Raw genomic sequence first — 12,815 nt, 5'->3', positions numbered from 1 at the left:
AGCAGCAGATTGTGAGCTGCGCTGGAGCTGCAAGTCTCCACCACCGAGGTGACGACACCTGGCGGTTGCCATGGAGACCACGTCACGACGCGGCCAGAGCCTGGTTTCCGCTTTCAGGGTCCTTAACCTGATTTATGGTTCCGCGTTACACCAACGCAGAGTACACAACGCCGTAGGCTCTGCGTCGATTTAACGTGGAACCATAAATCAGCCATTATGCCTGGAAACTGTAATACACAGACGCACAGGGCTACACGCAACCACACACATTTTGAGCTATACAAACTTTGACATATCAGATTTTTCGGACAGTTGTGTGCAAAAGTAGCTAATAATTCTTATAAAAAATTTAAATAAATAAGGACAACAAATGAGTTGGTTTTTGGCTTTTACTTATGCAGAGCTGTTAGGTCTCACCAAAAGGTAAAAAAAAAAAAATCAAAAAAAAAAAATCAGTTGGATTAAGGTCTGGGCTTTGACTGGGGCTTTATAAAATGTTGATTCATCATTTTTTGGGCCATAGATTTGCTGGTGTGTTTTGGATCTATGCCCTGATTTCCACCAAGTCATGCTTGACATAAATCCCCACATTTACCTCAAGATAAGGATAAGGATAAGGATAATCTTTATTGTCTCTCTTGAGAGAAATTTGTCTTGGACAAAAACTAGAGACTCCAGGCACCACATATATAACAAAACATATAAAATCACAATAAACAAAAACACATCGTCATATCCCCCCGCTCTTTGCATGCCCCCTCGCAATGTCCTGAAAAACACCTCTACACAAAAAATACCTTGCTACAGCAACATTATTGCACTTCCCTCTACACATATAGCAGCATAATCATTATTGCACATCCCTCTATTCATACAGCAGCACACGTTATTGCACATTCCGCCCTTCACACACACACACACACACACACACACACACACACACACACACACACACACACACACACACACACACACACACACACACACACACACACACACACACACACACACACACACACTAATAATATGATAATGGAATAAAAGAGAATTTAAATCTATTAAGTTTACAGCTTGGCAACCTATACCTTCTGCCTGAAGGCATCAACTCATATTCCCTGAAAGAATACACTGGTGTGCAGACGAGTTTATGGTCGACTCAGTGACTACAACGTGTCTAGGTCCTTTGGTGCCAAAGCATCCTCAAATCATCACATCTCCACCCCCGTGCTTGGCAGTGGGTAAGAAGTGTTCCTGCTGAGTTTTTTTTTTTTTTTTCCTAAAAATGGACTCTGAGCACTATGGTCAAAACAACTCCACTTTGGTTTCCTGCATCCACAGGACATTTTTCCAGGGATCATTGTTCAGATGCAGTTTTTGTGAACCTCGGTTGTGCCTCTTTGCTCTTTTTAGGCAGATAAGGCTTTCTCCTTGCAACCTGTCATGCTGTCATAGACTAACATTTCACATGCTCAGTGAACCCAGTAATGTCTAGATGTATCCCCTTTTTGGTGTTGTATTTCTCTGACCCCCACTACTGCGAAGGTTGGCAACTATCAATACTTTCCACTTTTATTTTAAAGTCTGAAGACTATTATGACACCTAAAACATCATCAAACGTGCCTGATTACAAACAGTCATCTAGTCATCAATTCTAGATACAACTAGTTTTTATTTTATTTTATCAACTGGAAACATCGTATGCAATCAGATCACTTCTTAAGGCATCATGTTCACTGGGAAGATTTGTCTACATAGGCATTTTAATGTTAAAATTAATCTTTGGTTGTAATAGAATAGCTTTGGTTATTTATTATAGAATAAACGACTAATATAATAAACCCTCATTACATATTCTTCTATACAAAGAAAAGGTTTGGCTATAATTTAAATTCTCTGAACAAATTTCTGTAAAAAAAAAAGAAGAAGTAATGTTTCAACAGTGATTTCCGGATTTCTTCTTCAAATACAAGTAATAGGGATTCAAGATGTTTGGCTGACTCCGGTATGTCAGCTAATTTACTTTCACATTTTCATAAAGACCTACAAAGCTCCCTCTCTCTTAACGTTTTATTTCTCAACACTCTCAAAAAATAATTTAATGAAAATGTGTTTCTAAAAAGTTCATATTTGAGTATTCCAGACATCACTTCTACTCTGTCAGCATCTCTGTCCATGTTCCTGCAGACCGAGGGATAAACTGCTGCCTTCTCTGTTTCTTATATGTAAATTCTCACAATCATTACTGATTATAATCATTAAGATAGCGCTCCATAATTTTGCTCTTGATTTTCATCAACTTAACATAAAAAATAAAAAAAAAAAAAAAAATACCAACAACACTTATTTCACCGCGGGTTTGTGTAACTCAGACCTTCTTGGTGAATACACATGTTAAATGGAATCTTGTTTAATATGTTTTCTCTAAGAGGTCTAAAATGTGTTTTGTTTCAAATTAAGAATAGGGAGCGATGTAATACTACTACCACTAGTATTGATGCTAATATTATTAATAGAATTTTAAGATTTTAATGAGAAAAGATTGAGATTTTATCAGATTATAATTTTCTTTTTCTTTTTTTTTTTAGCTGCTTCCTTAGCTATCGGTGATCCGTCAAAGCACTGCTGCCCCCTTGTGGTAATATTTATTATTGCATATAACCTGAGCAAACTGATAAACCCAGCTCTCTTCTAGTGAAAGGCAGGTACACCCTGGAGAGGTCACCAACCCATTGAAGGGCACAGACAAACTAATGTCTTCATTTATAAATCTCATTGTACAAAAATGATACCTCTTTCATTACTTTTGAAGTTTAGCTGTAGTCTGAGGACAACTTATTTTCAGTGAAGAAATTATTCGAAGCTACAATCACTGTGTACAACTCTGAAGACACACAATGATACTTCAGTAGTAATACTGATATTTCTACATGTAAAACCTGCTTCAAAATGTATATTTAGAAGAGTATTTAATGCTCAGTAATAATCAGCAAATTGGCCTGAAGCTGATCAGTTCACCCCTTCAGCTCTGTTGTGCTGAGGGCGTATTGCTTAGTAAAGCTAAACACCTCAAAGGGGCACTTGCGAGGTTCGGAAACATTTGTGAGTCTTATTTCAAGGTTTGAACAATGACAGATGTGGATGTTTGGATTTCTTGATTAGACCAGCTCAAATGTCTTTGTTTTGTTTTGGATTTTTTCCTGATTATTATTGCATGTAAAGATATTAGTTTATACTCAGCAGCACAGTTAGCTCCGTGTCTGTTTTTGTTTTTATATTTTCTTTTATCTTCTCAGGCAGATGTTCTCTTCCTGTGCTTCACAGAACCTCACAATATGTGTTACGTGGGGGATTGATGACATTGATGAGTAAATAAATAAAGGTTGTCATCCTATAAAGGTGTCAATTCTATTTATTGAGACTTTTGCATGATTCTAGGAAAACATATGACTTATCATCCAATGGTTACGTACCTGTATACACACTACAGCTTTTCTTTTTTCCGTAGTGGGTACATTTAACATTTACATTACATTATAGCAAATAAACATATTTGGGACATACTTATTGTTGCAAGACAAGATTGACTGATGCATTTGTGTAAATTATTTCTACGTATATCATTTATATTTCTCATTTACTTCATTGTGGTGGCTTCGTTTGATTCTGACATTGATTCTGATTGTGATTATATATCTAGCTCCCATATGTTTAAACAGTTGTTACCTGTATTGGCCAGTAGAGAGAGCTCCATGTCTTTGAATTCCTTGTAGAATCAGATAATTTCTCTATTCTATATGGACCTATCTGAGTCTGAAATAAAGATTGAATTGAATTGAATCTATTGTCATTTGGCACACCATCCTGATCAAATATCGAAGTCGCAAAACAGAGATGCATATTCAAAATATATAATGATTTAAATGATGTCCTGATATTTACAATTTAAACGTACTCACGTGGTATAAGAGGTGAAACCTTATATAGAGGGGATTTTGATCAACACAATATGTGAACTGTTGCTGTGTCTGGAAAGTGTCTGGTGTCTTTTTCATTTTTCACTTCTTTAACAGCCTTTTCATTTCTTCAACCTTCCTCATATGTCTTGACATAAATAAGATAAGTTATCTGTCATGGGACTCCTCATTAACAGAAATCAGTAAGCACAAAAGAAATATGATCATACTGTATTTTCTTAGCATATAATCACAGTTTTCAATCAGAATTAAAAACGTGGCTGTACTTGATTTGAGTCAGTGACGAGGGACAGAGTCCATGGTTGTATTTGAATTATGTTGATCAAAGTTTCTGATAACACAGTTGAATCAGCTTTAAAACCCAACAATAATTTATGTGGTGAGGAATATATACCCTGCTTGTATGTGGGTTTATAAAGTAGATGTGTGGGCATACATTACAGAGTCATTATAACTGCAAAAAGCATGATTTCTATCATTTGATACAAATAAATCCCAAGGAAAAAGTAAAATGAATCAAATCCCTAGAAAAAAAAAGTACAAAAACAAAACTAAACTAAAACCTTTCAAAACATATAAAATAATTGTTGAAAGGACATTTTTTTCTGATCCATTTGACAAAAAGTTTATTTTGATGTACTCTGTAATTTAAAAAAATATGACCAAAAAAACCCTTCTCTCCCTTGTTCAGCTTTTAAGAGAGGTTTATGAGAGGCCTTAGTTTGGATTAAAAATAAATATATATATATTGCCCAACTTCCAATTTTTTATAATTGTTCTGGCAATATGTGAGAGTTGATACGTCCTGTAAAAGGGTACGACAATGAGTAAATAAGTTCAACGTTTTTGCTGCAGAATTTATGGTGGTTATCTTCTAAAATCCACAAAAATGACTGCTTCTCTTGAAAACACTATAATGTTGTTCTCTTCTGTTTAGCTATGCATTATATATAATATAATATAATATAATATAATATATATATTATATAATGTATTGCTTTTTGGCTTTTCTGTACATAAATCCTACTTTCTTCAGCGTATTTTTTTACAGCGTTGTTACAAACATTGGCTTCTGTGTCTCCTCTTTTGGTTTTACTGTAATTTCTTTTCCTGTAATTTTTCTGTTTCTTTAATGTTTCTGTCATCATGCTCTAATGCCTTCCTTGGACTATCACACTCTCTGTTTTAATTTTCTTGAATCAGTTTGAATATCCTTTTTTTTATTATTTGCTTGTTGAGTCCATCTTTCTTATCAATCAGTCAGAAACCTCTGTTTACAACATCAACAATCTTTTTTCAATTCCACCCTTCATGGAAGGTACAAAAAGTAAAATCTAAAACATTAAACAGCAATTAGCACAGCTATTACCTAAACAGAGAAAAGAAAGCTTGATTTATTCCGTCATAACTAGTATTTTTATGTTTTCATTATTACTATTTTCAAGTGAAAAAATACACAAACATTAAATAAAATTAGTAAAACTTGATATAACTCTTTAGTGTCACGTTAAGATTACTTAAATTTTAAAGTTTTAAAATATAAAAAGATGTGCAATATTTGAAGGGTATTAAAGTTGCCATTTTACATCCTAAAACTGCTTCTAGTGCTAAAGTGTTACTAAATGAATTATGACCCTTAGGTCCTTGTTAATTATCTTTTTTTAAAAGCAGACTGGAACTGAAACAGGCCATGTTTTGAAAGTCAGAGCGCATCTGTTGTGGGATTTTCTGAGTAACCTTTCTTTGTACAGGTGTAGCTGCTGCAGGAATCTCACACCGACCAGTGGACACGAACAACCAGGTAGGTGAGACACCGGCAGGGAAGAGCTAGAGGTGCTGCTGACAATAAACCAAGTAATCAAGGAAGACATTTCACCAGCGCTTAATACCTGATGCACAACGCACGTCTTACAATAACAATTAGTGTGGAAATGGAGGAGGCACAATTATAAATTCCACTCAGGAAAAGGTCTTGGCTGTAAACTGGGAGGTGGCAGGGAGATCTCGGGGGAGTCATGCCGTTCTCAGATGGGGAGCTGGGGGCGGAGGGGGTGACGAGGGGGAGCAGTTTTTGCAATCAGCATTAAATAGAGCAGTTTTGTGCCTGTGTGATTGTCAAGTGGGCCATTACTCGTTGATAAGAGCACTTTTTCCTTATGTCACTCTGATTGGGCTGAGCATGCTGCTCCCTCTCGCCTGCCGTCCCAGTGTAATCAGGCCCCTCTTTCACCGCACTGCCATTTCCACCGCTGTGATTTTCACCCAGCCACCCTCCTTCCACCACCATCCCCACCTCCCAACTCAACTTCTACCCTCCTCCAGCTCAACTCCTCCGCCTCTGGAATCAATGAGTGCCCATTTACAGCAAGGAGAAAAGGTCATGCTAAACTGGTTGTGTCAATTGTAAACCACCTCACATTGGACTGATTTCAATGTAAGAAATGAGTAGTTGCAGCCCTTATGAAAGCAAAGGTCCATGTGGAAGTTGCAAATTAGAGGATTTTCCCAAATGCCCCTCACTTCTTTGGATGACATTACTTACTCATGCTGGATGCTCGGCATCTTCATCAATTAAACTTCTTGTTGAACTTTTTTGCATTGTTTAAACCATAGACTGTATAAAACAATGGAAAAAAGCATTAGGCCACGTGACCCATGAGTTTCTGAGGGCCGGTTTTTAAGCCCATGTTTTAAAGGTCTGCAGAAACACGCCCACCATATGTCAATCAAAGTTGGCTTTGCTCCTAGCTCTTTTAGCCAAACCCCGCCAAAATACTTGCAGAGCTGCCATCAGACATTTACAGCGGGATATACCATTTAGTTTGTTGACGTGTCAGTGAAATCAGAAATGACCATCTCGTTTAACCGAAGATAAGTTAATACAAACAGCTGGTTCCCTCGCATGATGATTACGGTGAGGAAGTGACAGTGGCTAGCCATTGGCTGAGCCGACTGTCAATCAATCACATTAGAACTAAATAATGCTATATATAAACTCTCATAGCGTGGTACAAAAAAATGTTTTTAAAAATTACCTCCGTCAGACTTTTCATGAACGTGAAAACAAACGATTTAGACCAAAACGGTTTTGCAACCAGGCTGTAGATGTGTTTATTTCTACTCTAAAGTTGGACTTTTTAACATGGGAGTCAATGGAGATTGACTCTATCTATTCCCTATAGGGAATTGCAACCAGTCCTAGTTCGGCAGGAGCCTCAGTGTGGAATTTAAATGATTGGTGCTTGGATAAACTCAATACTTAAATAAAAAACTACAATATTTGCTATTAAAATGTTCAGGGACGTACTGTTTTGACTGGGTAGACTGCAGCATCTGGACCCTTGAATATAGTTTTGTGCTCATTCTTAAATGAGTAAGGCCTTTCCAGAGGAAGAAATAGTTTTCATGGCTGCATAAGTTGCTCCAAAACTTGGACATTTTCTTCACCATGCGTTTCACATCCAGAGCAATAATGATTTGCAAGTTTCTCATGGGAAGTTCATTAATGTACCAACCCACACTCTCATGGATGATGTCTGGTAAACTGTAGGCTGATTACAGGCCTCATTTCACCCTAGAGGGCTCAATATTCTTTATTTGGAAATAGAATTTCAAACTTTGATGGAGTTCACCCCGGTGAACGAGAGGGTCGCTTCCCTGCGCCTTCGGGTCGGGGAAAGGTCTCTCACTGTTGTTTGTGCCTACGGGCCGAACAGCAGTGCAGAGTACCCGGCCTTCTTGGGGTCCCTGGGAGGAGTACTGGATAGTGCTCCAACTGGGGACTCCATTGTTCTACTGGGGGACTTCAACGCTCACCTGGGCAATGACAGTGATAGCTGGAGAGGTGTGATTGGGAGGAACGGCCTCCCCGATCTGAACCCGAGCGGTGTTTTGTTGTTGGAGTTCTGTGCTAGTCACAGTTTGTCCATAACGAACACCATGTTCAGGCATAAGGGTGTCCATCAGTGCACGTGGCACCAGGACACCCTAGGCCGGAGGTCAATGATCGACTTTGTTGTCATTTCATCTGACCTTCGGCCGCATGTCTTGGACACTCGTGTGAAGAGAGGGGCTGAGCTGTCAACTGATCACCACCTGGTGGTGAGTTGGATGCGCTGGCGGAGGAGGAGGCTGGACAGACCGGGCAGACCCAAACGGATTGTGAGGGTCTGTTGGGAACGTCTGGCTGAGCCCTCTGTCAGGGACATCTTCAACTCCCACCTCCAAGAGAACTTCTCTCAGATCCTGGGGGAGGCGGGGGACGTCGAGTCCGAGTGGACCATGTTCTCTTCCTACATTGTTGACGCGGCGGCTCGAAGTTGTGGTTGCAAGGTCGTGGCGGCAATCCTAGAACCCGGTGGTGGACACCGGAAGTACAGGATGCCGTCAGACTGAAGAAGGAGTCCTACTTGTTGGCCTGTGGGACTCCTAACGCAGTAGATGGGTACCGGCAGGCCAAGCGAGCCGCAGCTTGGGCAGTCCTGGAGGCAAAAACTCGGGTCTGGGAGGAGTTCGGGGAGGCCATGGAGGAAGGCCTCGAGGAAATTCTGGAGGACCGTTGGGCGCCTCAGAAGGGGGAAGCAGTACTCTGCCGGCACCGTTTATGGTGCTGGTGGGGAGCTGTTGACCTCAACTGGGGATATTGTCGGACGATGGAAGGAATACTTCGGGGATCTCCTTAACCCGACTGACATGCCTTCCACTGAGGAAGCAGAGGGTTGGGGCTCGGAGGCGTGCTCATCCATCACCCAAGCCGAGGTCACTGAGGTGGTTCATAAGCTCCTCAGTGGCAGGGCACCGGGGGTGGATGAGATTCGCCCTGAGTACCTCAAGTCTCTGGATGTCGTAGGGCTGTCTTGGCTGACACGCCTCTGCGACATTGCATGGAGGAAGGGGACAGTACCGCTGGGGTGGCAAACCGGGGTGGTGGTCCCTCTGTTTAAAAAGGGGGACTGGAGAGTGTGTTCCAACTACAGGGGGATCACACTTCTCAGCCTCCCGGGGAAAGTCTACGCCAGGGTACTGGAGAGGAGATTACGGCCGATAGTCGAACCTCGGATCAGGAGGAACAATGCGGTTTTCGTCCCGGCCATGGAACACTGGACCAGCTCTACACCCTCCGCAGGGTACTCGAGGGTTCATGGGAATTTGCCCAACCAGTCTACATGTGCTTTGTGGATCTGGAGAAGGAATTTGACCGTGTCCCTCGTGCCATTCTGTGGGGGGTGCTCAGTGAGTATGGAGTCCGGGGTCCTCTGCTAAGGGCTGTCCGGTCTCTGTATGATCGGAGCAGGAGTCTGGTGGGGTGAGTCTGGGGGCAGCAGCCTCAGCAGGGATGCCAAGACTTCCTTCACCCCAGACACTTCCTCCAGCTCTTCCTCCAGCTCTTCCGGGGGGAGTCCGAGGCGTTCCCAGGCCAGCCGAGAGACATAGTCTCTCCAGCTCCTCCCGGGTGACCGAACTCCTCACCCTATCTCTAAGGGAGCGTCCAGGCACCCTGCGGAGGAAACTCATCTCGGCCGCTTGTATCCGCGATCTTGTCCTTTCGGTCACTACCCAAAGTTCATGACCATAGGTGAGGGTAGGGGCGTAGATTGACCGGTAAATCGAGAGCTTCGCCTTTCGACTCAGCTCCTTCTTCACCACGACGGTCCGGTACATCGACCGCATACCTGCGGACGCTGCACCGATCCGTCTGTCAATCTCACGCTCCATCGTTCCCTCACTCGTGAACAAGACCCCGAGATACTTGAACTTCTCCACCTGAGGCAGGACTTCTCCACCCACCCGGAAAAGGCATGCCACCCTTTTCCGATGGAGAACCATGGCCTCGGTCTTGGAGGTGCTGATTCTCATCCCTGTTGCACTCGGCCGCAAACCGCCCCAGCACATGCTGAAGGTTCCGGTCCGATGAAGCCAACAGGACAACATCATCTGCAAAAAGCAGAGATGAAATCCTGTGGTTCCCAAACCGGATCCTCTCCGGCCCCTGGCTGCGCCTAGAAATTCTGTCCATAAAAATTATGAACAGGACCGGTGACAAATGGCAGCCCTGCCAGAGTCCAACATGCACCAACATGGAACTGCACTGTTAAAACAACTGAATTAAAAGAACTGTTGGATTATTTGAATGATGTGGCCCTGATCAATTGTGATGCAGAAGTATCTTCTTTCCCTTTCGTATAGGATTCCCAAGTGTTTCCCATGTTAAGGAAAACAATAAAGGAAGCATTTAAAAGCTGTTATCATGAGAACCATGTAAGTGCTTCCAGGTCATTTCACTCAGTTAGGAGCCTTCAAGATATTTTTTTTTTATGTGCTACAGAGACGTGGTCGTCTTAGTTCAGGTTTTGTTTTCATAATACTTCAGACTTGTGGCCCAAAAGTCAAAGCAGGCATGTAGGTAGAAATCACTTCATCTCTCAGATATGAGGATGGATTGTGTTGTATATCCTTCACCAGCCTCCTACAGTCAGATGTTAAGAGGCGAAGCAGTAGAACAAGTTAGTCTGTGTGTTGACAGCTCAGGCATTGTTTTTGTCTGGTCCACATCACTCGAAACATTTAAGAAATCAGCCGTACAACACTAAAAATGAAAACATGTAACTGTTACACACTTAAGATTTAAATCTTTCCCAATGTCTGCATCTATATCTGCTCTGCTTCAGATGGTGCGCTGGGGTGTCTGGAAGATCATTTGTTTTCTTAGATAAAATAGTAGTATATCAATAGTATAATTTCCATCTGCACATCTTTGACCTCCCCATTTGGACACGGCACCAACGGTAAAACAGAGCTGCCTGTCAGACCTTTTTTTTACTGAGTTCAAAGTCTCCTTCTATATGGTGAGAAGTCTGTTCTGCAGCAATGCTTGAGCTGAGTTATCTGATGAAGAGCATTCATCTCCACCAGGTGGAACAAGACACATCTCGATGGAGGCACGCTAACTCCTTTATCCCTCTGCGATGGTGCGATACTGCTGAAGGCTCATGCTGTGGCAGGTCCGACTTTCATCCTGCCACAACAGCCCAAGACAGAAAATAGCCTTTTGCTCTGTGTGTTTGTGTATGTGAGTGGGAGTAGACTGGATCTTGCAAGGGGATGTTGGGCGGGGGTACAGTCTGTCTGTTTGAAAAGGGTTGAATAGTTGAACAAGTGAAAAAAAATACTGGAATATAGAAAAAAAAAGAAGGCTAGGGTGCTTTTTACTGCAAAGCAGCCCAAACTGTTTTATTTAAGACCGCTGCCCCTCCTGCAAAGTCCCTGCAGAGAGAACGAGCAGAATCCCTTTTCCATATAGAGCTGCTACACTGAAAATGGTTTGCATACAAATAGAAAGTAAGTGAGCGCACGCAGATTGTTGTTTCTGAGCTAAGCAGCATCATGATAAACACTCCACCATAGATCATTCCACTAATAACTCCTTCTTCACTTGACCAGCGACAAATAGAAGTTTAAATAGCTGAACAGGAGAAAGCGCTGATCGTTGTTTGATAACTGCAGCCTTCTTTAAACCATCAACGACTTAATCTGGTGAAAATAGGTGATCAAGGAAACCAAAGGCTCTATGTTTCCAAATGCATTTATCTACATTGTTTCAGCTCACTTGGAGCATTTTTACTCTGTTTTGGTTACACGTTGACATTTTAAGATGACTGTTCAATATTCTTTGAGAATAAAAAAGCATGTGTTGAAATACACATTTGCTTACAAAATAGAAAGGGTTTATTACAGATATACCACCACATGTCAAAGAGAAAAAGGCAGTATTTAGCTGTCAGTTACTTGTAAAGCCTCAAACACGCTCTCATATTTCCTTCAGAAGAGCGTCATAAGTATTTATTTTACTTTTCTGTGTTTTTATGTGCATCCATTTGAATATTCTTGATATTTGATTGTAAAGCACTTTTATTGTTGCTTTTGTGCTACATTCATAAATCTGAACTTGACTTGACCACTCTGCCAGTGACAGTGAAATAAGAGGCCTTGGCTTTTTGATTAGACCAAAGGGTCCTTGAACATGATGGTGTCCAACCAGGATTTCACTCCCAGAAGGCTCCAACATAATTTACGATTAACAAGTTGTGTTTTCCTGCTATCCAAAAAAAAAAAAGGAAATTGTTTGCTTAAATGAACATTCTGAATCTAGTTTATGATAAAGGGGGGAAATCAAAATCAAAATCAAAACCTATTTTAAGCCCCTGACAAGATTGAAAAATGTAATTCCACTGAAGTGATGGCGTGGGTACAGTCCCTACAGGGATTGTGGTCATTTTAACTTTCTATGTGTACAGAAAAGTCTTTAAAAAAGGCCTCTCCTTCTGGTAGCTGCAACCACGTTAAACACTAACCAGCCGTACATAATAGAGTGGCTTCTGAGTGTTTGTACAAGTTGACTTTACATCTCTTATAAACTATTGTCAATGTATACCAGAGAAGGAGAGTTCATGGCCTCTGCTTAATACTGACCCACTGGAATCATTAACGCTCCTCCTTTTGCATTTATTGACAGTATTTTGGCCGTCAGCTTGTATGGACAAAAAGAGACAGTGACCTGAAGGAGAGGCCTGTCCTAAAAGTCATTTTCATACACTTTTTGTACACATACAAAGTTACAGTTTGTCTATAGGGACTGTATTCACCCTATCTATTAAGTTATAATCTTTGTAAAGCCTTAAAATTTGCAATTTATGTTGGTTGCCCCAAGTGTTAACATTCATTGCTATCAATGTTTTCAAATCTAAACAAATGAGATTGAGAAAACCTAAATTTTGTTCTCTAATGTCAAAAGCATCTCAGTCTTCCCTCCATCACCACCTTATGGTTCTGTTATTGCGTGT

Source organism: Cololabis saira, chromosome 13 (assembly GCF_033807715.1).
Source record: "Cololabis saira isolate AMF1-May2022 chromosome 13, fColSai1.1, whole genome shotgun sequence".
NCBI lineage: Eukaryota > Metazoa > Chordata > Actinopteri > Beloniformes > Belonidae > Cololabis > Cololabis saira.
This window is presented reverse-complemented; position numbering follows the sequence as displayed.